The sequence below is a fragment of the Megascapheus bottae genome, chromosome 19, assembly GCF_031878675.1.
Source record: "Megascapheus bottae isolate mThoBot1 chromosome 19, mThoBot2.hap1, whole genome shotgun sequence".
Taxonomy (NCBI): Eukaryota; Metazoa; Chordata; class Mammalia; order Rodentia; family Geomyidae; genus Megascapheus; species Megascapheus bottae.
Window position 1 is genome coordinate 9,926,394 of NC_143527.1, and position 24,927 is coordinate 9,951,320.

At 39.0% G+C, this 24,927-nt stretch overlaps 1 protein-coding gene and 1 long non-coding RNA gene across 3 annotated transcripts in view; one reads left to right on the forward strand and one right to left on the reverse strand.

Annotated features, from left to right (window-relative positions):
- Cdh20 (cadherin 20) overlaps nucleotides 1-18,067 on the reverse strand; it is a 177,550-nt gene extending 159,483 nt beyond the window's left edge. The window contains exon 1 of the mRNA XM_090353012.1: nucleotides 17,768-18,067. The gene's annotated coding sequence lies outside the window, so the exon portion shown is untranslated. The remainder of the gene's footprint in view (nucleotides 1-17,767) is intronic.
- LOC150049619 (uncharacterized) overlaps nucleotides 1-24,927 on the forward strand; it is a 286,277-nt gene that overhangs the window by 129,747 nt on the left and 131,603 nt on the right. The gene's annotated exons all lie outside the window — the stretch shown is intronic.

The window sequence follows — 24,927 nt, forward strand, 5'->3', positions numbered from 1 at the left end:
AGTATGACCACTGGGTAACTCAATCAAAGTCAGTGAATTTAAAACAGTATGCAAAGATTTGCTGGCGCTGGGTCAATCTACATGTAACCCATATACTAACTAATGAACTTTACTTACTGAAAAGCCTCCCTTGCCTTCTTAGCTATTTATTGATATCTTTAGCTCATGTTAGTTCAAGGAGATACAAATTAAGTTACATTTTGAAGAATAGTGTGAGGTAGATCAAAATATCTAGTTTTGATATTGCTTGCCCTTCTGTTCGTTGGTTACATGTATGTAGCAATTTAGGATTTATATACTCTTTGGCATAAAGTGGGATATGGATTTTAGTTTGAGTTTGGAAATGGCTTTAATGAAGATAGTGAAATTCTGTGTGTGCATTTCCTTAGTGATGAATCTACAGATAACCATGAATATAATAACTGTCATTCTACTTTGTAAGAGTAGATTTTTTTTGTGAGGGTCATGGGGCTTGAACTGGGCCTGGGCACTGTCCCTGAGCTCTTTCAGCTCAAGGCTACTGCCCTACCCTTGAGCCAAACCCCACTTCCCATTTTCTAGAGGTTAATTGGAGATGAGTCTCGGGTCCATTTGTGCCCAGGTTGGCTTTGAACCCTGATACTTAGATATCAGCCTCCTGAGTCCCTAGGATTACAGGCTTGAGCCACTATGCCTGGCTTGGAGTAGATGTTTTAAAAGCACATGTTAACAGTGAAGAAAAGGGTGTATTACTTTCTACAGCTAAAACAAGATGGAGTCATTATGGAATCTGTAGGGAAACATTTGTAAATTCCTTTGAAATTAGCCTCTTTTCTAGTTGTCTTATATTCCTGCATCCTAACCTAGAAAGACATATTCAGAAGATGGCTGTGATCTAGGTTCAACTTCTAAATAAATATTTGAAACTTCTAATAATAAATTCACTGCTCCAATTTACACTGGGAAAACATCAATATCACACCTAAATCCCCCTGTTCATTTTGGATATACATAAAATTTCCTAGGAGGAGGCAGATGGTAAAAGTCAAATAGACATTTTTTAGGTAGCAGGATACAGAGAAGATTTGCCCAATTTTACTTTATTGCCTGTAGTTTGGAGATGAATACTATAGTTAGTTGGTCTGGTAGTTTTAAGATTTCAACAGCCTTGCAGAAAGTGACCATTTCATCAATTGTCTTCAAAGCACAGCCCATACACAGTATAAAAATATATCCTAAATCGGTATGTAAATTCCAAGAATGAAAAGGTAAATGTAGTTATTCATAGTTTTCTGTGTTGTACTAAGGCTTGAACTCAGGGCCTTGTGCTGTTGCTCAGCTGCTTTTGATCAAGGCCAGCACTCTACCCCTAGAGCCATGTTTTCAGTGTAGCTTTTTACTGGCTAACTGGAGATAAGAGTGATGCAGACTTTTCTACCTGGTCTGGTTTTGAATCTTGTTCCTCAGATCTCAGCCTCCTGAGTAGCTGTAATGATAGGGACAAGCCACTGGTATACCTAGTCAGTTACTTATATTTTAATAATCTGAAAGGTAGCCATGTGATCCCTCCTTATAAATCCAACTTTTCTGAGGGGCAGAGGTAAAAGACTAGGGTCTCAGTTGGGCATGAACAAAAAACACAAGACTTTACCTGAAAAACAAAAAGAATCACTTGCCCAATAAGTGCACAGCTCTGAGTTAGATTTCTGGTATTTACAAAATTTGAATATATAAAAGCTGATTCTTTCCCTCTTTTTCAAAGAAGTGTGCTTCTTACTGCCTTATCCCAAGCCCATCTAGCCCTCCTTTACCCTCCCTTAGTTGTAGTTCAAAGGGAGTTTAAGGGGAGGACTCCCCTTCAACTTGGCAGCCCCTCCTTCTCCTTATGTGTAACAATCTGGATCATAAGTTTTCATGGGCCAGATAATGAACTTACAGACAGGAATGAGGACTCAGAACATCCCCAGCACTGCATGGGCACAACAGAAAGCGTCACGGATGTTGTAAAGCACAGGGCCATGTGATACTGTCATGAAGAAAAAGAATGCCAGTCTCCAGATGACTCAAATAAAGTGGAGAAAAAGTATGTTCTTGAGACAAAGTTATCCCTGGAGAAAACACAATCAAATGTACACAGTGATGTAATGTAGCAAAGACCAATTTAGTCTTGAAGGTAGGGAAAAAGACAAGTATGACTAATTGTTGAGGCCTTATTTACAAAGAGGAGTTCTGAACCATCTTTTGGAGATCATTTGAAAGAAATGTACACAGTTTTCTCCAGAAGTAGGAGTTGTGTGAGCAAGACTATGACAGAAAAGTTTCTAAGAATAAAAGAATAAGGAAAGCAATTTTTATTTAATTAAAAAAGAAAGAAAGAAAAAGGCTATACTTAGAAACATGAATTGAGAACTCACATGTTCTGGTGTGCAAAAGGAATTAGAGTAGCCACTCTGAAAACATGAAATAATGCATGTGAAACATGCATGAAAATTATTTGCAAAGGGAGTGTTTTATACACTTAAGAGGTATCTTTTATTTCTATAATCATCAACCAATAAAATTTATTTTTGAGTTGTCTAACTGCATGAAATCCTGGAGTGAGATAGTTGGTAATATTTGGCCAAAAATATATTGTGATTTTTAAGGAAATATAACCAACATGCCCACCTGAAAGAGGATTTTTCTATAAAGTTTTTAGATTCTGAAGAACTCTATATGGAGTCCTTCATCCTAACTTAAATGAACAAAACTCTAGATTATTCTGGCAGAGGCCATGTGAAAAGACAGTGACAATAAATAATGTGTCTGCTTCAAGAAAAATCATTCTTTCAAGTTTATTGACAGTATCTCATCTTCTTAATTATAGTTACATTGATAGGTTTTCATGTTGCATGCATAGAAATCATTTGAAACAATTCATATTCTAATTGGCTTCTGAACAAGAGACATGTTTAACAGATGGCAGCTTTGCTTCTTGTTTTTGATAGTTGTAAACAGTTTGGGGATGAGTAGACATAGATTATGTGACCAAGCAAGTAGAACTTGCATGACTAATCCTGCAATCTTCCCATACTTGCTCTCAGACCTACATTGTTCTAAGATCATAAATGCACAAAAAGACTGAAAGCAAGAGCAACATAAAATTGAAGGATGAAATTATCCTGTACCTGATACATTTGACAAAAGATAAAACCCAGTGCTGGTCTAATGAGCTCCACCCACACTGCCCAAATGGACCATGGGGAGGAGCTGCAATTAGAAGGGGCAGGTCAACGGGCAACAAGAGCACTTTCCAAGCTGGGGTGCATGGACTTGACTTATAGAATCTTATCTTTGGGAAAAATGAATTGTTAGAGCCCAGGCTTACTTACACTCAGTTTACCTAAAACCCTTCCCTAGTCTATTAAATCTTTTAGAATTGTGTACTATATCATATTATCTTGAACTCATTTGTTCTTTCAATTAGGGTAGATAATGATTATTGAATTAAACTATGCAATTAACTTCATAGCTACCTAGATTTTCTTTTTTCAAACCTCAAAGAGAGACATGTGTCAAACTTGCATTTTATTTTAGTATTTTTGTCTTCCTTGAAAATTTCTACTCATAAATAAAGAATGCTTGTCAGAAGTTATGCTTTTCAATTTTTAAAAAATACATTTCTGCCTTTTTCCATAAATTGTTTATTGTTCAGTATGATTGTGACTTTTCCATGCAATTTCTTATTTTCAGTGCTTTCGGTTTGGCTTAAAAATATTTTTTTAAGCAGAAACCACATGTGTCAAAGATTTCTTTTCATTACAAAGCTGTGAGTTACCTTTGATTCTTTCCATAGGATTTCAATGGTGGAAAAAGACTGGGGAAGGGAAGAGAACTCTTTACCTTCAAAGGTGCCTGTTTTAATGATACTAACTTGTAACATTTCTTCTCTTCCCTTGTGATGAACATAGCCATTATTTAGTGGTAATTGTTTTTCTTTTTTAGTATTACTTACTCTAATTGTAGATATTCACATACCTTAACCAGTGATTTCCAAGGGTGCCATTATTTAAGGTCAGTACATGTCTCAAAATTGTACATGAAGATAGAAATAACTGCCACAGTGTCTCTGACACCCTGATTTGGGGGAATTTTCTGAGCTCAGGACTAGGATATAGTAGTAGCACTTATCTGTATATTCTTTTACTCTGTAGGGATTTCAGTGATCTTGTTTGGTGAATAGGGTAGCATCTATTTTTTTTTCTTCTCACATTAATCCCAGTCTGTTCTCCCTAATTCCCTGAACAGCCTATCAGAGCCTCCAATCAGGGTAGCTTATGAGTGATACCTTTCTGGCTTCACTTTCCATGCTTTATACTTCTAGGAGCTATAGAGATGTTTCCCATGAGCCACTGAGAAGCCGACTAGGTTCTCGATTTATAATATCTACCATCAAGAAATATATTGAGAACAATCTTCTTATAAAGCTTTCCTCTATGAAATAATGTAAAAACCCAGAGGGAGATCTGTGCATAAAACATCAGTGTGCTAATCTCCATTCCTCTTCACAAAGTCACATAAATGTTCTTCAAGCCACATTTGACTTGGTGAAATGGTACCCTGATGAGCAAGTGTTATGGTAAGAGGCTCAGTGAGGCAGTCATTTCAGATATGTATTGGGGTGGGTCGCTGCAGGCTGTGAACATCCAGCACAGAAGTATATCGTTAACAGCAGATCACCCTGGTCACTGGCAGATAAAGAAATGGACTTTGATGTAGTTCTGCAAGCCACAGGGCCCAGTGAAAAAGCTCCCGACTTTGTGCAAAATTACTGCCCCACAGCAAGCTGTGTAAATGCCATTTTCAGTCCTATGATAAGTGCTAGGGCGCTCTTCTACAGCTGCCTTCATGCATTGCAAGAATGATCAACACAGTATTATGGGCGTCTATAAAGGTTTAAGTGCATGTCAGCACCAGGATAGCAATAACTTTAGAAAGCAAATGCTGAACTGTGTTTTAACTCTTTTGATGATTGTCTGAAATGGTGAGCATGAAGCAGCACAGTTGAATAGGTCACCACATTTCATTTGCAAAGCAGAAGTTAACCTCAAATCAGAATGATAAATTAGGCTGAAACTTGTGCTGGCTGACAGAATGGTTTAAAGCATTTAATTCAGTGTCTTTGAGGCACTGAAAAGATGGGTCATAATTTTAAAAATCAGTTTGGTTTGATAAAATATTGAACAAGATAATCATAAAATACAAGATAACCCAAGAGAGCCATAATCAGAATAGAACAATATCTAATGACACAATTATCTTAAAAAATAGGAAACAAAATGTGACTAGTAGGATTTCCTGAATTTGTGATAATGGAAGTTATCAATCTTATTTCACCTTAATACTTTTCAGTGTGGCGGCCTGGGTTCCAATTCTATAATTTCCAGAACATTATCTGAAATGTAATTGTCAACCTTTCCTTTACAGAGTTTTAAATAAGCATTTAAAAGTCCCACTCTGCTCATTTATTTAAAATCAGCTCTTAATAGTTTGAACTGTTTGAAGGGAGCAACATCACAGCTAATAGAAAGAAGCAATACATCATTTTTAAATGATGTATTTCAGTCTTTGAAAGATGTTTTGGGCATTTGCATAAATAGCCATATGTCTCCGACTGGAAACTGCCAACATTTCAACCAAAATCATGCATCACTACTGAATGATTGAAGTGATATGTTGCAGTGGTTAAAAACAGACATTGTAGCTTTGGAAAGACCTAAGTTAAACAGTAAATCTAGAATGAATAGCTGTGTGCTCTTGGACAGTTAGTTAATACTCTGCCACTCAGTTGCTTAAGCTCATACCTATTCCTACTTCATGGAGTGACAAAGAATGGAAGGATCATGGTCAGAGTACTTTTCACAGAAGGAGCACTCTTACTCATGTGGCACATGGTAATTCCTTTCCTTGCTTATTTTCTCTTATCTAGTCTGAGTATTGGGTTGGAGATGATGATGTGTTGGTCTTAATAAAATTACAAAGAATAGACTTTAAGCAAAAGTTCACATCCTTTGAGAACCAAGACATCACCTTGGAGAAGCTCTCACATATGGTCCTGTCTCATGCTGTGATCAGTCTTGCACAGGCCAGTCATCTACATGTTCTCTCTTGCTGGCTGCTAACTCTTGTCTCTCCTGGGAAGAACATTCCCGGGAAGGATAATTCATCATTAGGAAACTCATCATTATGCTGGGATAAAATTTGCTTCTCTGTAGTTTCTACTTGGTGACCCTGGTTCAGACCTTCAAGGCCAGTATAGAATAAATTAATTTTCTTTATTATATGAAGATATTCCCATATGTAAAAGTAGCCTGTTGGGGGCCCTCTTCAGCGTTTTGTATGTCAGTTCTGCCACTTGGTAGAGCTTTAGCTACTTCTCATCTGAAAAGCATGAGTGCAATCCTTCCTAGGCCAAGAACCACTTCAGATACTCTACTCAGGTAGAGTGGGATGAGTGGATTAGAATATCTCAGGTATGTCTTCCTTGAGGCAGAGAGAATAAGATCACTTATCCCTAGCAGTATGGGAAGAGTAGGCCATGTAGCAGAGTGTCAGCTCTGCCTTGTTCCAGTGGAGTTGTCTGTGGCGTCCTTATCCACATTATGTAAATTTTGTCTTAACAAAAATTTACACCTGTTTCACCATTTTGCTGTTCCTCTTCCATTCCCCAATTCAGATAAACATATATCCAAGACACGGGGGTATCAGAATCAAATACAGTGACAATGAGATAAACCACAGGAATAAAAATGTGAGAGAAAAATGAAGTAACTTCACACAGTACATTAAAAACAACAACAAAGAAAAACCTCTTGTTTCCATTTCTTGGAATTCATTTCACTTATAGTCAAGTTATATGATCACATAGCTATTGACCTATTATGATCCAAAGGGCAAAGGGCAACCAATGCAACAGCAATATTCACAAGACAATATGTTTAAAATGAACTTTACAATTTGGGGGTGGGTCGAGAGTCTGGGGGAAGAGAAAGTGGGAGAAAAATGAGGGAGGGGCAACCATGTTTGACAAGAAATATACTCATTATCTTATTTATGGAACTGCATTCCTTCCATAAGTTACATTGACAAACTAAATTTAAAAATTTTATGGGGCCGGGAGTTTGGCCTAGTGGTAGAATGCTTGCCTAGCATGCACAAAGCCCTGGGTTCAATTCCTTGGTACCACAGAAAAAGCCAGAAGTAGTGCTGTGGTTCAAGTGGTGGTAGAGCATTAGCCTTGAGAAAACTCAAGGACAGTGCCCAGGCCCTAAGTTCAAGCCCCAGAACTGACAACTAAATCTGGAAAGGGTGAACTAATACAGCAGTGATACTCACTAGACACTATATAGTGTGAACTATATTTAACTTGGGGGAGAGGAGTTTTCAGTGATAAAACTGGGATTAAAGAAGATGTGATATTGTTCAAAAAGAAATATACTCATAGAGACCTATTAACTGTAACTCCTCTGTATATCACCTTTGCAATAAAAATAAATGAAATAAAAAATTTTGTCTTGAGATCCGATGACTTCACCTGTTGGCTGTTCAGGTAGTTTTGACTGAATATGTAGATGTGATTGGAGTACTATAATGTGTCATACATTCTTACCACGAATTCATGCAAAATATAGTCCATGGCAGTAGAGACAGAAGCCTACAACAGGGCATCCAAACTATGATTTATTAAATCACTGATTTATTGAAGCAGTAATTGCTGCCAGGCATGGGTGTACACATCTGTAATCAGAGCATACAGGAAGCTGGGGTAAGGGGATTGCAAATATGAGGCCAGCCTCAGATACACAGGGAAACCCTGTCTTAAAAAAACACGAGAAGGGGTATTAATGTGTGTGAAGTAATGCTCCTTCCATCTGGTGAATATAACTGTAACTCCTGTATTAATTACAATTAAAAAAGCATGGGTATTGAGAATGTAGCTCAGTTGTAGAACACTTGCCTAGTATGCACAAGGTTCTGAGTTTGATCCCTAGCACTGAAAAAAAAGTCTGGTCTGTGCTAAGCGTGACTTTGGTCTCGGATAATATAAAGAACTTGAAACCCCTCTTGGAACTTAGATTCTGGTAGACTAATTAATTGGCTTTTGGAGGGAAGTCTGAGTTAAAATTTTTCAACTGTGTTATAGTCTTTGTTGACATTTAAATATAATCAAAGCAATCTCCTGATCTTTGAGCTCCAAAGGAAATGAAGTTAGAAAGGAAAGATCCTATCTTAATAAAGGCCTGTTGACTTAATCATTGTTCCTCAAGGCTTTATATAATCTTTATTTTCAAATTATCTATGTGGCTAGGATAACTTTGAAAACTATATTACGACTTGGAAAACAGCCCATCATTAAACTGAAAATGTGTACTTTAATAAGCTTATATAGAGGTTTCTTAAGAAATGTATAGTACTTCCATATCAAAAGCCAATATGATTTTCAAATGTTAGCCAGTCCCATAAACTGCATTATGGCATCTGAGCTGTCAGAACTGTTCCACTAAGATGCTAAACTGCCAAATGGGTTAATTTTTTAATGACTACTCAAGGATTTTATTTCCAAATATGAATGTTGCAAATTTTGCCTGAAATAAATGTTCCCAATATTATGGAGATAAGGCCTGTGAGCTGTGGGTAAAGGTAGCTATAACTATAAACCTTTAAAATTATAATGTCGATAGAGATATACTTCAGTAGCTAGATATTATTTGCTTTAATATTTGATACTAATAATAGGACAGAATGCTATTAATCTTTATAAGATAGATGTCCTTGGGAATTATTAGCAGTTTGTACATAGACTATGCATAGATTTAGATTCTTATTTAATATCTCCCAAAAGCTTGCATGAAACAGTCTCTCAAATATGGCACTTACTTTCAATGATGCAATGATAATTCCTTTGCAAATATGTACTCCAGTTGAGGACTCTGATGCCCCTATATCAGAGGAATAGGATTCAAATCCAAAACAATTATAACAGAGATACTAGAAATTGTATTCTTACTTGTATTAGGAAATGCAGAAAGCTACAATAGACTATGAATGTTTCTGACTCCCAGGTCCATAAGCTGAAATCCTAACACCAATGGTATTAGAAAGAGGAATCTAAGGAAGATAATTATACCAACTGGGTGGAAACTTATCTAATGCAATTAATGGCTTTATAAAAGACCTGAGAAGGTGGCAGTGTGAAATCAGATGAGGGAACCTGACATGCTGGCCCCCTGACATATACTTCTAGTATCCAGGTCCTCAGAAATAAATATCTGTTATTCGTCGCCCAGTCTATGTCCCATTATACCAGACAGACAGACTAAGATATAAAAGAATGTCAGGGTCTGTATGTAGGGTAGGCATAGAGAAGGCTGCAGGTTTCTCACAGGAATACGGGGTGATACTGCCCAATACACAGCTCTGCAGAAGAAACTTTTTTCTTTTTCTATTTTTATTTTTGTTTGTAGTGCCAGGGATAAACCCAAAGGTATTCAGAGGAAAACTATTCATCTATGCAAGAGAAAACGTCTTCTGTGATGCACAGAGTAATATGTGTTTATTTCCAATCTGCTTTGTTAGTCTTAACAGAGTATGAATAACCTTCCAAATGAAAATACATATAGTTGATAATTGTTACAAACCTAGATGAAGTCACTTATCAATGAAGTATTTTGTGTTAATAGCTTTTAAATGTGTATTTAAAAAATTATCTAAAGTACATATGCTCAGGTACACACTTAAAAGTATCTATCCAGTAATTTATATAAATTGCTGTGTAATATGTCATATTTTAAATTAGTGATAGAAAGTAGAGTCAGAATTTATTCATCCAATGTTGTTACACAGAAAGCAAGAAAGCCAAAGCTACCTCACATTTTTTTCTGTGCTGCTCTGACCAAAACCTTAACTCTAATCCTAGTAAACAACTCTTTCAGGGAACAAAGGGTAATTGAATCTTCATGCTAATTTTACCCTGGTTTTCTCCTGCCTACTAGCTTCCAATTATGCCAACATATTACATACTCTTCTCTGGGAAAACACTAAGAACACCTTGTTCATCCAACTTAGATCAAACCTAAAAAAACAAATGGCTGATGATTTACCAATGGATTCTAGTTCTTAATGAGCATATGTTTTTCATAGCTGTTTTCATTATAAATCAGGTACAGAAGCAGAGAAGGATAAGTACATTAGGCAAGTAACGTCACTGTGATATGCTAGGTGATAAATATCTGTCCCACTGGCAGATGTTGAAAACATGGTTGCAGTTGGGTGGTTTATCTTGACCATTTGGCCACATGTCAAACAATCTAATATAACTACCACATGGTTCCATTACCATGGAATGAAATAATTGTTTTATTAACTAGCCTTTTATTAGTTGATACAGCAGAGAACATGCTATGATTTAGTATTAATTGGTCTGATGAAGATTCACTAATGGTAGATCTGTGTGTCTAACGAACTTGTAAATCGGCTGGGTATCACCAGGCACTAGTGGCTCAAGCTTGTAACCACACCTATGTGCTTGAGAGTCTGAGCTCTGAGCATTACAGTTCAAAACTAGCACAAGCATGAAAGTCCATTAGACTCTGATTTCCAGTTAACCACCAAAAATCTGGAAGTGGAGCTCTGGCTTAACTGGTAGATCTCTAGTCTTAAGCAAGAAAAGCTCAAGCTCAGAAACAGTGTCCAGCCTCTGAGTTCAAGCCACAGGACTGGAATTAAAAAAAAAACAACAAAACAGAACCAGACAGAGATTCATCAAAGAAAGAGAACTATAGACCCATTTCTTTGATGAATATTGATGCAAAACTTCTCAACAAAATACTGGCCAACTGTCTTCAGCAACTCATCAAAAAAAAAATATACACTGTGATCAAACAGGATCCATGGCTTCCCTCATTTGCCATAATCAGTAGAAACCTTGGGCTTCTCTAGCAGAGATTTACAATAGATACATAAGGCCATATAGGATGACGCTAAATGAAAGGACCTCCAGGATATAGAAACAAAAGCCATATAACGAGTGACTGTTGTCCTTGATGTACTATGTTATCTCTCATTTCTTTTGCTGTCCCTTGGTTATCTCTTATTGTTACAGTCTTTCACCTTGTTATCTGATATATTGTATATATGCGTATTTGGTTATTTGAAATCAGATAGGGAAGGGAGGAAAACAAGATAAGGGGTAGGGGTTGGGAGAGGGAAATAGGGACCAAGATAAGAGAAAGGATATCAATGTGTATGAAGTAATGCACCTTCTATCTGGTGAATGTAACTCTTCTATTAATTACAATAAAAAATTATGAAAAAAAAAGAACAATAGCAACAACCAGAAAAACACACTGGGTGACAACATCACCTTCATAATAAAAAAAGTATGCATCTTAAAAAACTTACATATGTGTTTAATAGTTAGGTGAAATGGAAATTAAGAAGTTATTTCACTTGAGATTGTTCTACTCTCACCTCCTTTGTGTCTACATCAAACTATAATAACTGATGATGGCAATAGGCATAGATTGCCAGTGAAAAAAATCAATGAAGGGCTGGGAGTTTAGCATAGTGGTAGAGTGCTTGCCTAGCATGGACGAAGACCCAGTGTCGATTCCTCAGTACCGCATACATAGAAAAAAGCTGGAAATGGTGCTGTGGCTCAAGTGGTAGAGCTCTAGGCTTGAGAAAAGTCCAAAGACAGTGCTCAGGCCCTGAGTTCAAGCCCCATGACTGGCAAAAAATAAATTAATTAAAATAATAAATCATATAAAGTCCATTCAAGAATTTTATTTTAAATGTAATCTATTCATATAACTTGCATTTTTTTTTTTGGCCAATTGTGGGGCTTGAACTTAGGGTAGGAGCACTGTCCTTGGACATTTCTCAAGGCTAGAGCTCTACCACTTGAGCCACAGCACCACTTCCAGCTTTTTTTCTATGTATGTGGTACCAAGGAATCGAACCCAGGTCTTTGTGCATGCTAGGCAAACACTGTACCACTACGCCAAACTCCCGGCTCGTAACTTGCATTTTTGATTGATGCAATTTCATTTTCCTTAAAGTGAAAAGTTTTGCTACAGTAAACAAAGCATACAACAAAATGAAAAGGTAAAAATAATTGGTACACCGTGTATCAGATAGAGGGTTAATATTCAAGATCTATAAAGGATATATACAACTTTAATAACAAGAAAACATAACCCAGTTTTAAAAAATGGGAAATGGCCTCAAATGACAGTTCTCCAAAGATGATCGTCAACAGCTATATGAACAGGTGCTCAATATAATGAATCATCAGGAAAATGTAAATTACAATCATTATATCACTTCACACCTGTTAAAATAGCTTTCATGGAAAAGACAAAGATGGTAAATGTTGGTGAGGGTACGAGAAAGGAGACCTGTGTGAACAGTTGGTGGGAACATAGAATGCTGTTGCCATTATGGATCCCAGTATGGAGCTTCCTAAGGAAGTTAAATAGGATTTCCATATTTCAATCTTCCTTTTCATCAGATGCCAAAAGAAAATTAAATAGACAATCCATGAATGTATCTGCACATTCATGTTTATTGCAACACTCAAGGAAACAAAAACAATCTCAGTGTTCATCAGCAGACAAATAGATAAACTGTGGGAGATACATCCAAAGAAATACTACTCAGTTGTGAAAAAGAAGATTGTGTTATTTATTTCAGTATAGATGGACCCAGAATATTATGCTAAGTGTAGTAAGTTGAAATAAGGAATAATGTTACATGATGTCACTTACATGCAGAAACCTAAAAGAAATTTAAGATAGTCTAATGTGTGGGGATAAAAAAATAAGTCATTGGTGTCTAGAGTTAGATTTTGGAGGTAGGGTAGAGAGATGTAGTTTAAGATATTAAAATCCTCAATATTAACATATTCCAAAATGAAGATGAAAGTTAATAATGGTCTTTTGCATTTAAAAATTTGGAATAAATTATAGCTGCTCTTATCACAAGAGAAGTAGTCACTGTAGGATGACGGGTGTGTCATTTGTTCTGCTACAGTCAGCCATTTACCCTTATGAGTATGTTTCTTATAACAATATGTCTATGCCTTTAATGTGATTTATTTTCAAATTTTAAAACATTTAAAAATTAAACCTCATTTTTTCATATTGAGAGCTGACTATAAGTAAAATCCTGGCTAGGAGCTATAAACAAATGGCTAGGAATTATAAGGAAGTATCTGTCTTCTGTGAGATGCCTCTTTACTCTTAGGGGTTAATAACATCAGTTAAAATAACTTTAAATTAAGTTGTCAGACCCTCCCAACAGCAGCAAAAAGCACTGTCACTTTAGGAATGCTGCGTATGTTTTTGACATTTCTGTTTTTGTTTGGTGTTCTCTGTAACCAGCGTCTACTCCTTTGGAAAGAGAAGTGAAATAGTACTACATATTAAGAATGTATTCATCTCTGGTAGATATCATGTCATAGTTATAATTGCCTTACTTCTCTTTTGTATAATGATATAATCCCACAGCAGATGTTCTCTTATTTATGATCCTTTAAACTTGAAAGTATTCCTTACACCTTGACGAAATTTGGACCATTTATGTTTTGCATGCTTTAAAATGTTCTTGAGGTTCTAAAATTAAGTCAGTCTATATGCAATTAGGAACATTATTAACTGGAAAGTCCAGGTTGGCAAACCATGAGTAGCAATTAAATAAGAAAAGACTAAGCTTCTCTTAAAAATGGAGTCAATGCCATAACTTAATGGGGCAATATGATTTTTTATTTTTAATTGCTGTTGATGGTGTATGTTGTAGAATAGAATTCTCTCTTCAGAGAGCTAGATACTTGCAGAATTTTGTATCACCTGTGTTTGTAACACTTCAGCAAGTATTCCGCTTTTGCAATGCCTTTAAACTCATAATGGATAAAAGAAACTAAAGGTTAGTGAAGAGACTGCTGGACTTCTTAAACAAAGAGACAAGATTAATATCTTTGTGAAACTAAGCATTTCTCTTTATGGGGCTGTATGACCTTATAATAATTTATTACACTTGCTTTATAACAGTGCTTTTTTTTAAATTCCCAGAACAGTTACACTTAGTACTGATACTTAAATATGTCCTTTTCTAAATTCAAATAAGAATTTTGACTCTTATTCTATGTCAATATCTGGATTCAGGGAGGGTTCGAACCTTATGAATACATGGTTCTTCATTTGCCCCTCTGCAGACACTGTGTCTTCATTTGCAGAATTCATTTCAGAAAAAACTGATCACAATGCCATCTTTTAGTAAATAACGAAAAGTCACACTCCACTGCCTATAATAACTGTAGATTCCTAGTCACTTAAAATCACCTTTATCACTTAAAATACATTTTCTTGGGCCACTCTGTTAGTATGAAAGCACAGAGTAGGCTATTTCTTCTATTAAATGTGAAGGATTAATCATTGTGGGCAGTTTCACAACAGCAAATGTAAAGAATAGATATTTACTTCTTAAACTTTAAATGTCTGAGAATAAAGTGTTGGGGAAGCACAGAAATCTGGCATTATTTCTGTGTGTTTTGACTTGAGTTGACAACTGAGGCTTACATCTAATATCTATAGATTACTCCTGGAATTATCAAACACATCCATTCTTATTGCAGTTTCATATGCTGATTTTAGAAGAGGGGGAATTTGGCCTAAATCTGGGGTACAACAAGGAAGAATGTCAGTGGGGTAGCTCAAATGGAATATGCATATATATTTATTTTTTTCCTTAAGAACTGCTATATTCCAAAGTATCACCCAAGTAAAACAAGTGATATAAAAGTGATAAATGGTACTTCCCTGTTTCTCCCTTCTCCTATTTTCACTGCTTGGCTGTACTGATTACAGCACCACCCGATCAGAATGAACAATTAACTGTCTAATTATTCTAGTCACACAAGCCCACAATGAAATCTTTATTCCGTGTTTACAGCAATCTTTGGCAGAGGCTGTCTTGCTGTTTCTAAACTAAGAAGAACTGCCCTTTGGCTCCTCTCGGCATCAGCTGCCTTGGTTTCAGCCCGGGATGCCAATAATCAGACTTCTTTTTCTTCCAAAGTAGACATTTTTTTAGGGTGAAAAGACCTATTCTCATCACCCCCCCATATATTCTGGCTGATTTATGTTCTAGCCACTACAGCTCTTCCTTCCGTATCTCTTTACATTTTTTCCTCTTTCCATAGACTGCCACCAGGCAAACCCCCATTTTAAGTCCAAAATTGTAAGAAAAAAAAAGTGCTTAAGCTAACAGTGTTCACTACTATGTGGGAAAGAAATAAAAAAAGAAGTGCAGTTGTTGGTTTATGGGTAGAAGGAAGTCAAGGAAATCCTTTGGCTTTTTCAAACTGCTAAAAAGGCATTCAATAACTTCTTCACCAGAGAAAAACATCCCTACTTTTCAGTGGCTCTCTTGATGACTTCCAACTCTTTACTTGAACTTGCCAACAGCTGCAGTCTGGGCAACTTGAGAACTTGAGGAATATGGACAACTATATAGCACTGAGTCTGAGGTGGCAAGCTAAGACACTTCAACGGTGAGCACAAATCACCATCATTGCAAAGGTCAAGGGAAGGCATTGTCTTCTTGGAGTGGACTGGTGAAAGCACCTTGGTTAACTCTTGAGGCCATCTGGTGGAGTTTGCTTCCCAAATCTGAGCTACAGAAGTGATCTTTCCAAAAGATAATGGTGCCTTATTTCCCATCTGAACTCTATGTGAGGATGGATTCCCCCTGCAGACCTTTAGTCTCCCCTCTCACCCCCACTCAGTGCTTACTGCAGTCACATTTCTGGTGAGAACTGGGTCATCCAATTTTATTGAGGAGAAAAGGTAGAAAGGGGGCGTTTCAGTAGTATAAACACTGATTAAATTCCTGGGCAACTCTTCTCCAAATGAAAGATAATTTTTCTCCAAGTATGCACAAGGATGTCAAGAATGCTAAGTCATTTTTATGTCTGTACTTTCCTTTCCCATTTTAATTTTACACTGCCACATGGCACACATGCTAAAATTGTATCTCCTTAACCTGCAGCGTAGCAAACTTCTCACCAAACATTAACTCGTGTACTTTATAGGCTTTTCTTTCCCAGAGTGATCACAGCCTTTTCTTTTTTGGCTTCAAAATTAGATCATCTCACGACAACCATCTTATTAGAGAAGCATGCTCCTTGTGCATTGGAAAAATAAGGAAAACCAGAAGCACTGAAAAGAAAGGTCACACCAAAGTCAGTGACTTCAGCCTAAGCAGACTCTTAAGAGCTTGGTTCCAATTCCTAATACTTCCTACTTGCTCTTCATTTCTTCTTCTTTCTCCTCCCCCCCCCCCATCCTGGCAGGAAGGGATGTGGCCAGGGCGGAGGCTTGACCTCTCCTCTCCTGCACTCAGCTTAACTCTGCCAAGCTGTTCTCCCACAGCTGTTTCTGCCCTGTTTTCTGCTTTATCAGCTGGCTAAGCCTGTGTCCTGGAGGGGATCTGACCAGGGGCCAAGCCAAGAGGCAACCGCAGGTGCCCTTGTGGCTTCCTACAGTGCTGGCAAGGGAAATCAGCCTTGCCAGGGGACATGACCAGTGGGACTGCAAAGGTCGTACCAACTGAGAGGAGAGGCAGTGCTGGGGTCAAATACGGGGTCCTCCATGAAGAGGAGGAGCTGCAGGAGGCGATGGGTAGGACCACGGTGTCCATCTCTAAACATGGGTGCACACACATTCTAGCTGCGACTTTCGGTTGTGCTGTGATTTTTAGTTTAGGTAGATAGATTCCATTCCTCAGTGTGAGGGGAGTAGACGTCTGAGACATTATCCCCAGAATCACCTTCCAGGCAATAAACAGTGGGTCCACAGCAGCATTCATCATACTGGCAATGCCACAGCAAACTTTTAATCTCCCTATTGATAGCTCCCTAGTTGTCTGTTAACCAAAGTTGCCAGTCTCCCTTCCCTGCTTGAGCTGGGCAGTAAAGGAAGGAATCCGTGGCTCCGGAGTGGCCCCGGTGCGGTGCTCAGTGGCGCCCTCGGTTCTGAACCCCCGCCCACATCCCTGGTACTGACGCACAGCAAACGCTCCCGCTTCCGCCTAAGTTCACCCCGCCCGCTCTCGCATCGCTCAGGGCGGGTTGGGACCGGGCAGGAGCCTTTCCATGGCAGATCTGAAACTTTGGCCCCATCCGCGTCCCCCTCCACCCCCGCATTCCCTCACTTCTCTGCAAACCCCACCACCTCCCCCAGCAAAGCCCACACCTCCCAGGGAGTGTCAAGGCCCAGGGACAGGAAATCCGGGGAGTTAGTGATGTCCGGCAGGTGGTCGGGACGCCGGCGAGCGCCGCCCTCGACCCCCTCTGCTCGGCTGCTCTCGGCGGGGGCGCGGCGGGCGAGGACTCGGGACCAGTGCGCGGCGCCTCTCCAAAGCCTCGCTCTCCCTCCCGGAGCGAACCCGGCGCCGGGGCGGGGATCGCAGCCCCCGTCCCCCGTGGCGGTCCGGAGGCGAAGCCTGGGGCCCCCAGTCACCCCGCTCGCGCGGCGTCCTCCCCGGCCCGGCTGCGCTACGGCTGCCCCGCTCCCCACGAGCCGCGGCGCCGGGCCCCGCAAAGTCGGGGAAGTGGAACTCCGGCGGGCCTTGGCCGGGGCCGGCCAGCGCGGCTCTTCCCGAGCGCGGGCTCCGGGGCGCCCCTCCATGCCCCTCGTCTCCCCGAGCCCGGGACCAGCGCGCGGGGCTCCCCTGGAGCCGTGCACTTTACCTGGCTCCGGCGGCGGCTCTTGGAGACGGCGACACTTGCTCGGGACCCGCGTCCTGCTCACATAGCTTCCCTGCCCACCGGGCACCAGGGCCCGCGGCGTCCCTTCGCCCCGCTCCGGCGCTGCCCCCGCCCCCCACCCCCCTGCCCCCCTCGGTCCAAGTGTCACCGCTGTGGCGCCTTCGGATGTTGGCGAAGTCTCCGCGCGGTGGCCAGGAGTTGGCGGACAGTGCCAGAAGCGCCAACCCTACCGGTGCCCGGCTCCGTCCTCCCGCGGCCCCCAGCGCCGCGGCCGGCGGGTGAGCCGAGCCGCCTGGTCGTAGTCGCCGTCACGGTGCCCCCAGCGCGCGGTCCGCTCCCCTCCCTCGCGCCCGCCTGAGCCCGAGTGGCTGCCGCCTGCCTGCGCCTCGGGTCCTCATTCCCTGCTCATGAATATTCTGACAGAGCCTAATGCTGTGGAAGTAAATTGAATTAGCCAATTGGTGCCAGGAATGTGTGCTCCTTCCTTCTTGGGAGCTGTCTGGAACCCCACCAGAAGAAAGCAATTCATGTCCAGTTGGCACCCTATGGTGTAGCCCAGCAAGGGGCAAAATGGGTTAATTCTTTAAATGCAACTTAACTGCCGCATCTAAATATTTAAATTTCTCTGTTGGTGGAGAGTAAGGAAGCAGGAAATGCTGAACAGAAAGGGGAAGGGGGGTGGGGCGGGCAGGCACGTGGGGAACCAGCCAGGTATACCTAAACTTGTCCCTGATGTCATCCGGATTCGGAAGAATTTACCCAGGAGAAGGACAGGAAAAAAAAATAGGATCAGAGACGTGTATCAATCTGGGTTTAACCTTGACCTTGAAGATGGCAAGGACTTTATGTTCAGAGTGTGGGAGTAGAAAGCAGAGGAAGATGGAACCTAACTCGTGGGCTCCTACAGAATTTTTGCAGATGTTCATATTTCTTCCTCATAGTGAAATCCTAAAGTTTGAAGCCTTTGGGATTAAAAAGCTGGGAGAGGATGGAGGTCAGATGTTTCAGAGGAGGAAGCCAAGGCACTCCTGGCCCCCAGATGAAGATCTTCCCCCAGATTGTAGTTCTGATAACAGAGCTTAGATTCTTATTTCTAGGGGTAGAATAAACAAGGCCTTTAGAAGAGGTTGCCTCTCAGTATTCTGACTTCCACCCTAGAATGCCAAATTATCCATGGCAGCCTGGATTTAGCAAGCATGCCTAGGGAGAATCTACCCAGTTCTCTGTCTACATCTCTTTGTCATCTTCTGGTAAATGCAGGAAATAATCTTTAATTTGTTCATAAGTGCTTAGTGATTTACTTGTGTTAGGCTCTGTGACGACATGATCTATGCCTATAAATTACTGTTAAAGTTGTGTAGATAGCCAATAAAATTCCCAAGTATGGGACATTAGAAAGAAATCTAATTGTGCCATATTTAATAATTTTAGCAGGCCAACATCAATACTCATGGTTAACAGTAATTAGAAGTTTTAGAAATACTGACATTTATTAAAGACTTTGAAGACAGACATGAATTATGAGCTATTTTAGCGCAATATTCAGTATAATCATTATTTACCTATTTTAATGGTTGAACAAATAAGGCTACACAAGGTCTTTGGTGTGCAATGTCACATGTATTATAGGTGGTGGAGATGAACTTTGACTCCAAGTAACCTAATGAGTAGACCAGAACCTTCCAGAAACCAGCAGCCAGCCTTACCTAGAAAAAGAACTGTTTTCTTGGTATATTGTTGAAATGACTTGGCTTTCATGATAGTTCCTTACCAAAATTTAGAAAACAAAAGAGAATTTGTTGGGGACATGACAGGGGGAAAGGCTATTTTAGTCCATTTTCTCTTGTCATAGTAAAAAAAACACCTAAGATAAATAATTAATAAAAATAGAAATGCATTAATTATTTTTTGCATATCAATGAATGACCAAGATACCTAAGAAAAAACTGAAATAAGGAAAGATTTATTTTGGCTCACAGTTTGAGAGATTTTGGTCAACAATGCTTGATTTGGCTGATTCTTGGCTTCCAGTGAGGTAGAAAGAACCTCATGATAGCAGAAACAGGAAGAGAAGGCAATGACGAACAAGAAATAGTGAGAACGTTTCTGGGGTAAGCATGGCCTTCAAAAGTATGGTTCAGAAATTTTGTCCAAGTAGGCCCTACTTTCTACAGTTGCACAACCTTTCCCCCAAAATACCTCCTGCCAGGGAACAAGTGTTCAGCCCATGAGATCATGATCATGTTCACACCCTGGCAAGATGTTTATGTGAATAATGAAGGAGAAATCTGGTAATCTAGGAGCATTGTGTGAACATGGTGCGTGCTTGCTGTAGCAGAAGCATCAAATAGAGACATTGGCAACTGTGCCTGTTTGTCTTCCTCTTTTTTTTTTTTTCTTTTTTGCCAGTCCTTAGGCTTGAACTCAGGGCCTGCCCTTGGGCATTTTTCCTCAAGGCTAGCGCTCTGCCTCTTGAGTTACAGCACCAATTCTGGCTTTTTTTCTATTTATGTGGGTCTAGCTAGGCAAGCACTCTACCACTAGGCCAAACTCCTGGCCCTGTCTTCCTCTTTTAATAAGGCCAGTAATGTCATCACAAAGTCTTCACTCATTACTTCATCTAATCCTAATTACATTACCAAGCCTCCACCTCACTTACCATTTAGATATGACTTTGGAAATGAGGAGTGTGAGGAGATTGTTAGAGGGGATGAGATTGATGGTGACTGACATACTACATGTCACAATGAACCCCTTTCTTTTACAAGTAATATTTGCTAATATACTTTTTTTTCCCCTTAAGATAGGACTTTTTGCTTGGAGAGTGGGTTGGTGGGAGAATGCTTGTCTAGCAGGCATGAAGCCCTGGATTCAATTCCTCACCATCACATAAAAAATAATAATTCAATAAAATGTTTTAAAGAAGTAATTCCTTATATTTAGAAAGAAAGATAAGAGTTTGGCTAAAATAACTAATTCTATGTAAAAAGAGTGATGTTCAAGGTATTATAATACCAGACTTCAAATTGTTCTACAGAATCGTAATTATAAGACATTGTGCTGACAAGAAAACAAACATGAAAACCAATGGAAAAGAATATAAAAGTCAGAAATAGACTTACACAGCTAAAACCATTTGATTTTTGACAAGATGCCAAAAATATATAATGGAAAAAAAGAGCCTCTTCAATAAATGGTGCTTGGAAAGCTGGTTTTCAACATGTACAAGATTGAAACTAGACCCATTTCACTAACCTTGTACAAAAATCAATTCAAAAAGGATCAAAGATCTTAATGTAAGATCAGAAACTTCGAAATACTACAGAAAAACATCGGGAAAACACTTGAAGATGTAACTATAGGCAAATACTTTCTGAATAGACTTCAATTACCTGGGAAAAAAGAACATGAACAGACAAATACAAATGCATCAAATTAAAAGCTTTTATACTTCAAAGGAAACAATTACTAGAGTGAAGACAACCCTTGAAATGGGAGATAATCTTTACCAGCTATACTCAATAGATAATGGATTACTATCCAGAATATAAAATGAGCTAAAAAATTAAACATTTAAAAAACAAATAATCCAGTTAATAAGCCAGAAAATGAAATGGACAGTTCCTAGAAGAATAAAAAAGTAATCAATGAATGAAAAAGGACATCCTTATCCATGAAGGAAATGGAAGTGAAAACAATACTCAGATTGTGTCTTATCCCAGTCATAATGGCAGTCATCAGAAAAACAACTGCTGACAAGGTTTTGAAAAAGAGAAACCTCATACACCTGTCAAATTGGAATGTAAACTAGTGCAACCCTATGGAAATAAGTATGTAATTTAACATTTAAATGGGTAAAATGATTCAACCAGGTTATTTTTTTATAATGGATTTCAATGGAAGAAAAGTTTGATTCTTCATGTCTCCTGTACAGAGACATGAAATTGGGGCCTCAGCTGGAACATTTTGGACTATTTGTGCATGGACCTATTTTGGTATCTATCTGTATATCTGCCTATTAGCCGTTGGTTTTCTTTACTTGGAGATCAATATGGAGGGAAACAGTAAATAATACTATGAATTTTCCTAAATATTTTCATCTAGGAATATTGCAGCATTTTTCTTAAGATTTTTAGAACTGTTTTTAATAAAGTCGGGATGATCAGGGGCCAGGAGTTTGGCCTAGTGGTAAAGTACTTGACTAGCATGCACGAAGACCCTGGTTCATTTCCTTGATACCACATACATAGGAAAAAGCTGAAAATAGTACTGAGACTCAAGTGGTAGAGCTCTGGGCTTGAGAATGTCCAAGGACAGTGCTCAGGCCCTGAGCTCAAGCCCAGGACTAGAAAAAAAAAATGGGATGATCATATTTTTCTATTTTCTAATGTGTCATCAGATTTAAATAAAACCACTTTAGATAATTATAAATGGCTGATAATATAACAGATTAAAGCAAGATTTATACATATTAATAAGGGGAAATTCTTAGTATTTCAATTATAAGGGTAAAAACAGATGGACTCTTTAATCCGATAGTTGTTGAATACCTCCAACATAGGCACATATCTATTCAAATGTTGGTTTTTTTCATTGAATTTCATAGGTTTTAGCTTTTAACTGTTGAGATCTGCCATGTTGTATTCTTTGAAATTTTGACTGGATGGAACCCTTTATTTTGTAAGTGTATATTACTGTCTTCTTTGTATGTGTATATTTTTATGGCAGTACTAGATGGAACTAATACTAGTACTAGAACAGTGCTTTGCTGATTCCTCCTTTTAGGGAGAGAATCCTCTTAAGACTTAGAAGCAGAATTTCACAAAGAAGTTTTCAGATTTTACTATGCTTACTTGATTTATTTCAATACAGTAAAGAGATTTTAGAGCCTTGAGTCAGACTGAGCACTTTCTGTTTTTCCTAGAGACACCCCATGAGCAATATGGGGGAGGGCCATCAGAGTGGAGACTTAGAACAATATTGGCCTTGGGGTGGGGTATGAGTTGGTTTTAGGTAATCCCTTCTCCTGTGGAGCAAACTTGGTTAGTGCTGCTTCATAGTGGAAATAATAGTATAATACTCTGTTTATTATTTATAAATAGGTTATCTTGTCCCATCCTCATGGCAACCTTATGAATTCAATATTTTGTCCATAGTTAATGGCTCACATTGGTTCCAAAGCACTCAGAGCTCCATCTAGGAAGAGCCAGGACAGGCAGGGTATTTCATGTTCTCAGTGAAGCAATCTTTGACATCTCCTGCTGCCCCCTCTGTCTCCCCCTCTGCACATACACTCTTTTTTTTTTCTGGTAGAAATAGAATTGCTTCCTTTGTTCTCCCCTGGGACTTCTCAGATGTGTAAAGAAATAATTAGAACCCAATGTGTTATCTCTGCCAGTAACCAAAAACAACCTAAGTCAGAACATTGTTGTAATCATTTTTGTGTCCTCTAATTTAGGAGAGTGAGAGGCACACTGAAATCACACAAATCACCACCTATCCCCGTGCACTGTCAAATATGTGTCCCATTGGTTCTATTGGGTTATTAGGCTTAAACAAAATAACTGGCAATATATAAAAATACCACATAATGACATTATTGTTATCTAAAAATAGATTTGAAAACAGATACAATAATTTTAGCTTTGACCTCTGGCTGATAAATCTTATGGCTAAGAAAGCCGTTGGATAAATTTTATTTTTATGTCACTATTACTTAGGATATATATGGGCAACACTTATTCATGTTATAATCATCTGGTTAATAGTTGTATTAAGCTGGTCCATTAAGCAAGAAGATATTAGTCTGAGAAAGGTGAGTGTGTGTGTGGTGTGTGTGTGTGTGTGTGTGTGTGTGTGTGTGTGTGTGTGTGAAAGAGAAAGAGGAAGAAAGCACGTGCACACGAGCATTCACAACCTTTTTGCAGCTCACAAGTGTTTTTTCTCTGTATAAGCATCTTCAGCCAGTGATATTGCTGCACTTCTCTTAGGACATTAGTACCTTTTCGCACGTGGGGACAATCTTCAGTAAGAGCTCCCAAGGTGACCGAGCTAGTGATGGAGCTGAAGCTCTTGACCCCTGTTTAATGCTATTTTTGCTTCCCACGCAGACCCTGATTGGCAGCCACTGCCTTCATGGTGTGGTTTATGGTTTTAAGATTGAGATGAGAGATAAGCAGCTCAATACCTCATTATAATTAGTCTCCTGAGTCAGCTCATACCCTTCTAATGCAATTTTAGTGAACTAGATTATTCAGTATTATCTATTCAAAGTATTTTTGGATTTACCACAATAATAAATTTAATAAAAATCTTAACAATGACACACTAAAAACACTTTTATTATGGCTTCATGGTTTTGTCTTCTTCATAGAGAGTTATTACTGAAAGAGATCTTTCTTGTTAAAAGCTCACTACTCTCAAACATTAGGCATTCTCATCAATTTACAGGTACTTTCTTTTTTGGAGCATTAGTATGAAAATCACATGATGTTTCTATACTGATTTTACTCAAGCCATTTCAGCTTTGTGTCATTATTTGTTTTTGTGTAACAACTCTCCTCATGTTGTCCTTTGAATGTGTGGACTGATGTCTGTCAAGTCCTATCCATCTGTCACTGTGTTGGTGAGTAACTAGATAATGATGCATCAGGCCATTCTTACCTCTGTGGAAACTTAGCTGTGGAACAAAGGGTTCACACCAACATTCTGGAAGTTGATGCAACTGATCCATTCAGTTCAGTCTGATAAACTTGAGTACATTTTCTTGCTGTGGGCGAGGTGCTGTGATAGTTTATCTAGATATTTGAAAGAAAAGTAAATGACTGCTCTCAAGGAGGTTTTAATCTGGGAGAGAAGTCTAGCTAGTTAGCAAAGTGGAAGATCTAAGGCAGAAGTAGAGTTTCATTAAAAAACAAACAAACAGAGGTCAATGGTATTGGAAATATACTTCAGGGAATCATCTCAGAGAACTTCCCAAATATCCAGAAGGGCAGGCCCATCCAGATACAAGAAGCTTTTAGAACCCAGACAGACCTGACCAGAAAAGGACATCCCACCGCCACATTATGATCCGAACTGGATCAATAGAGGCCAAAGATAGGATCCTAAAGGCAGTCAAGGAGAAGAGAACAATCACCTAT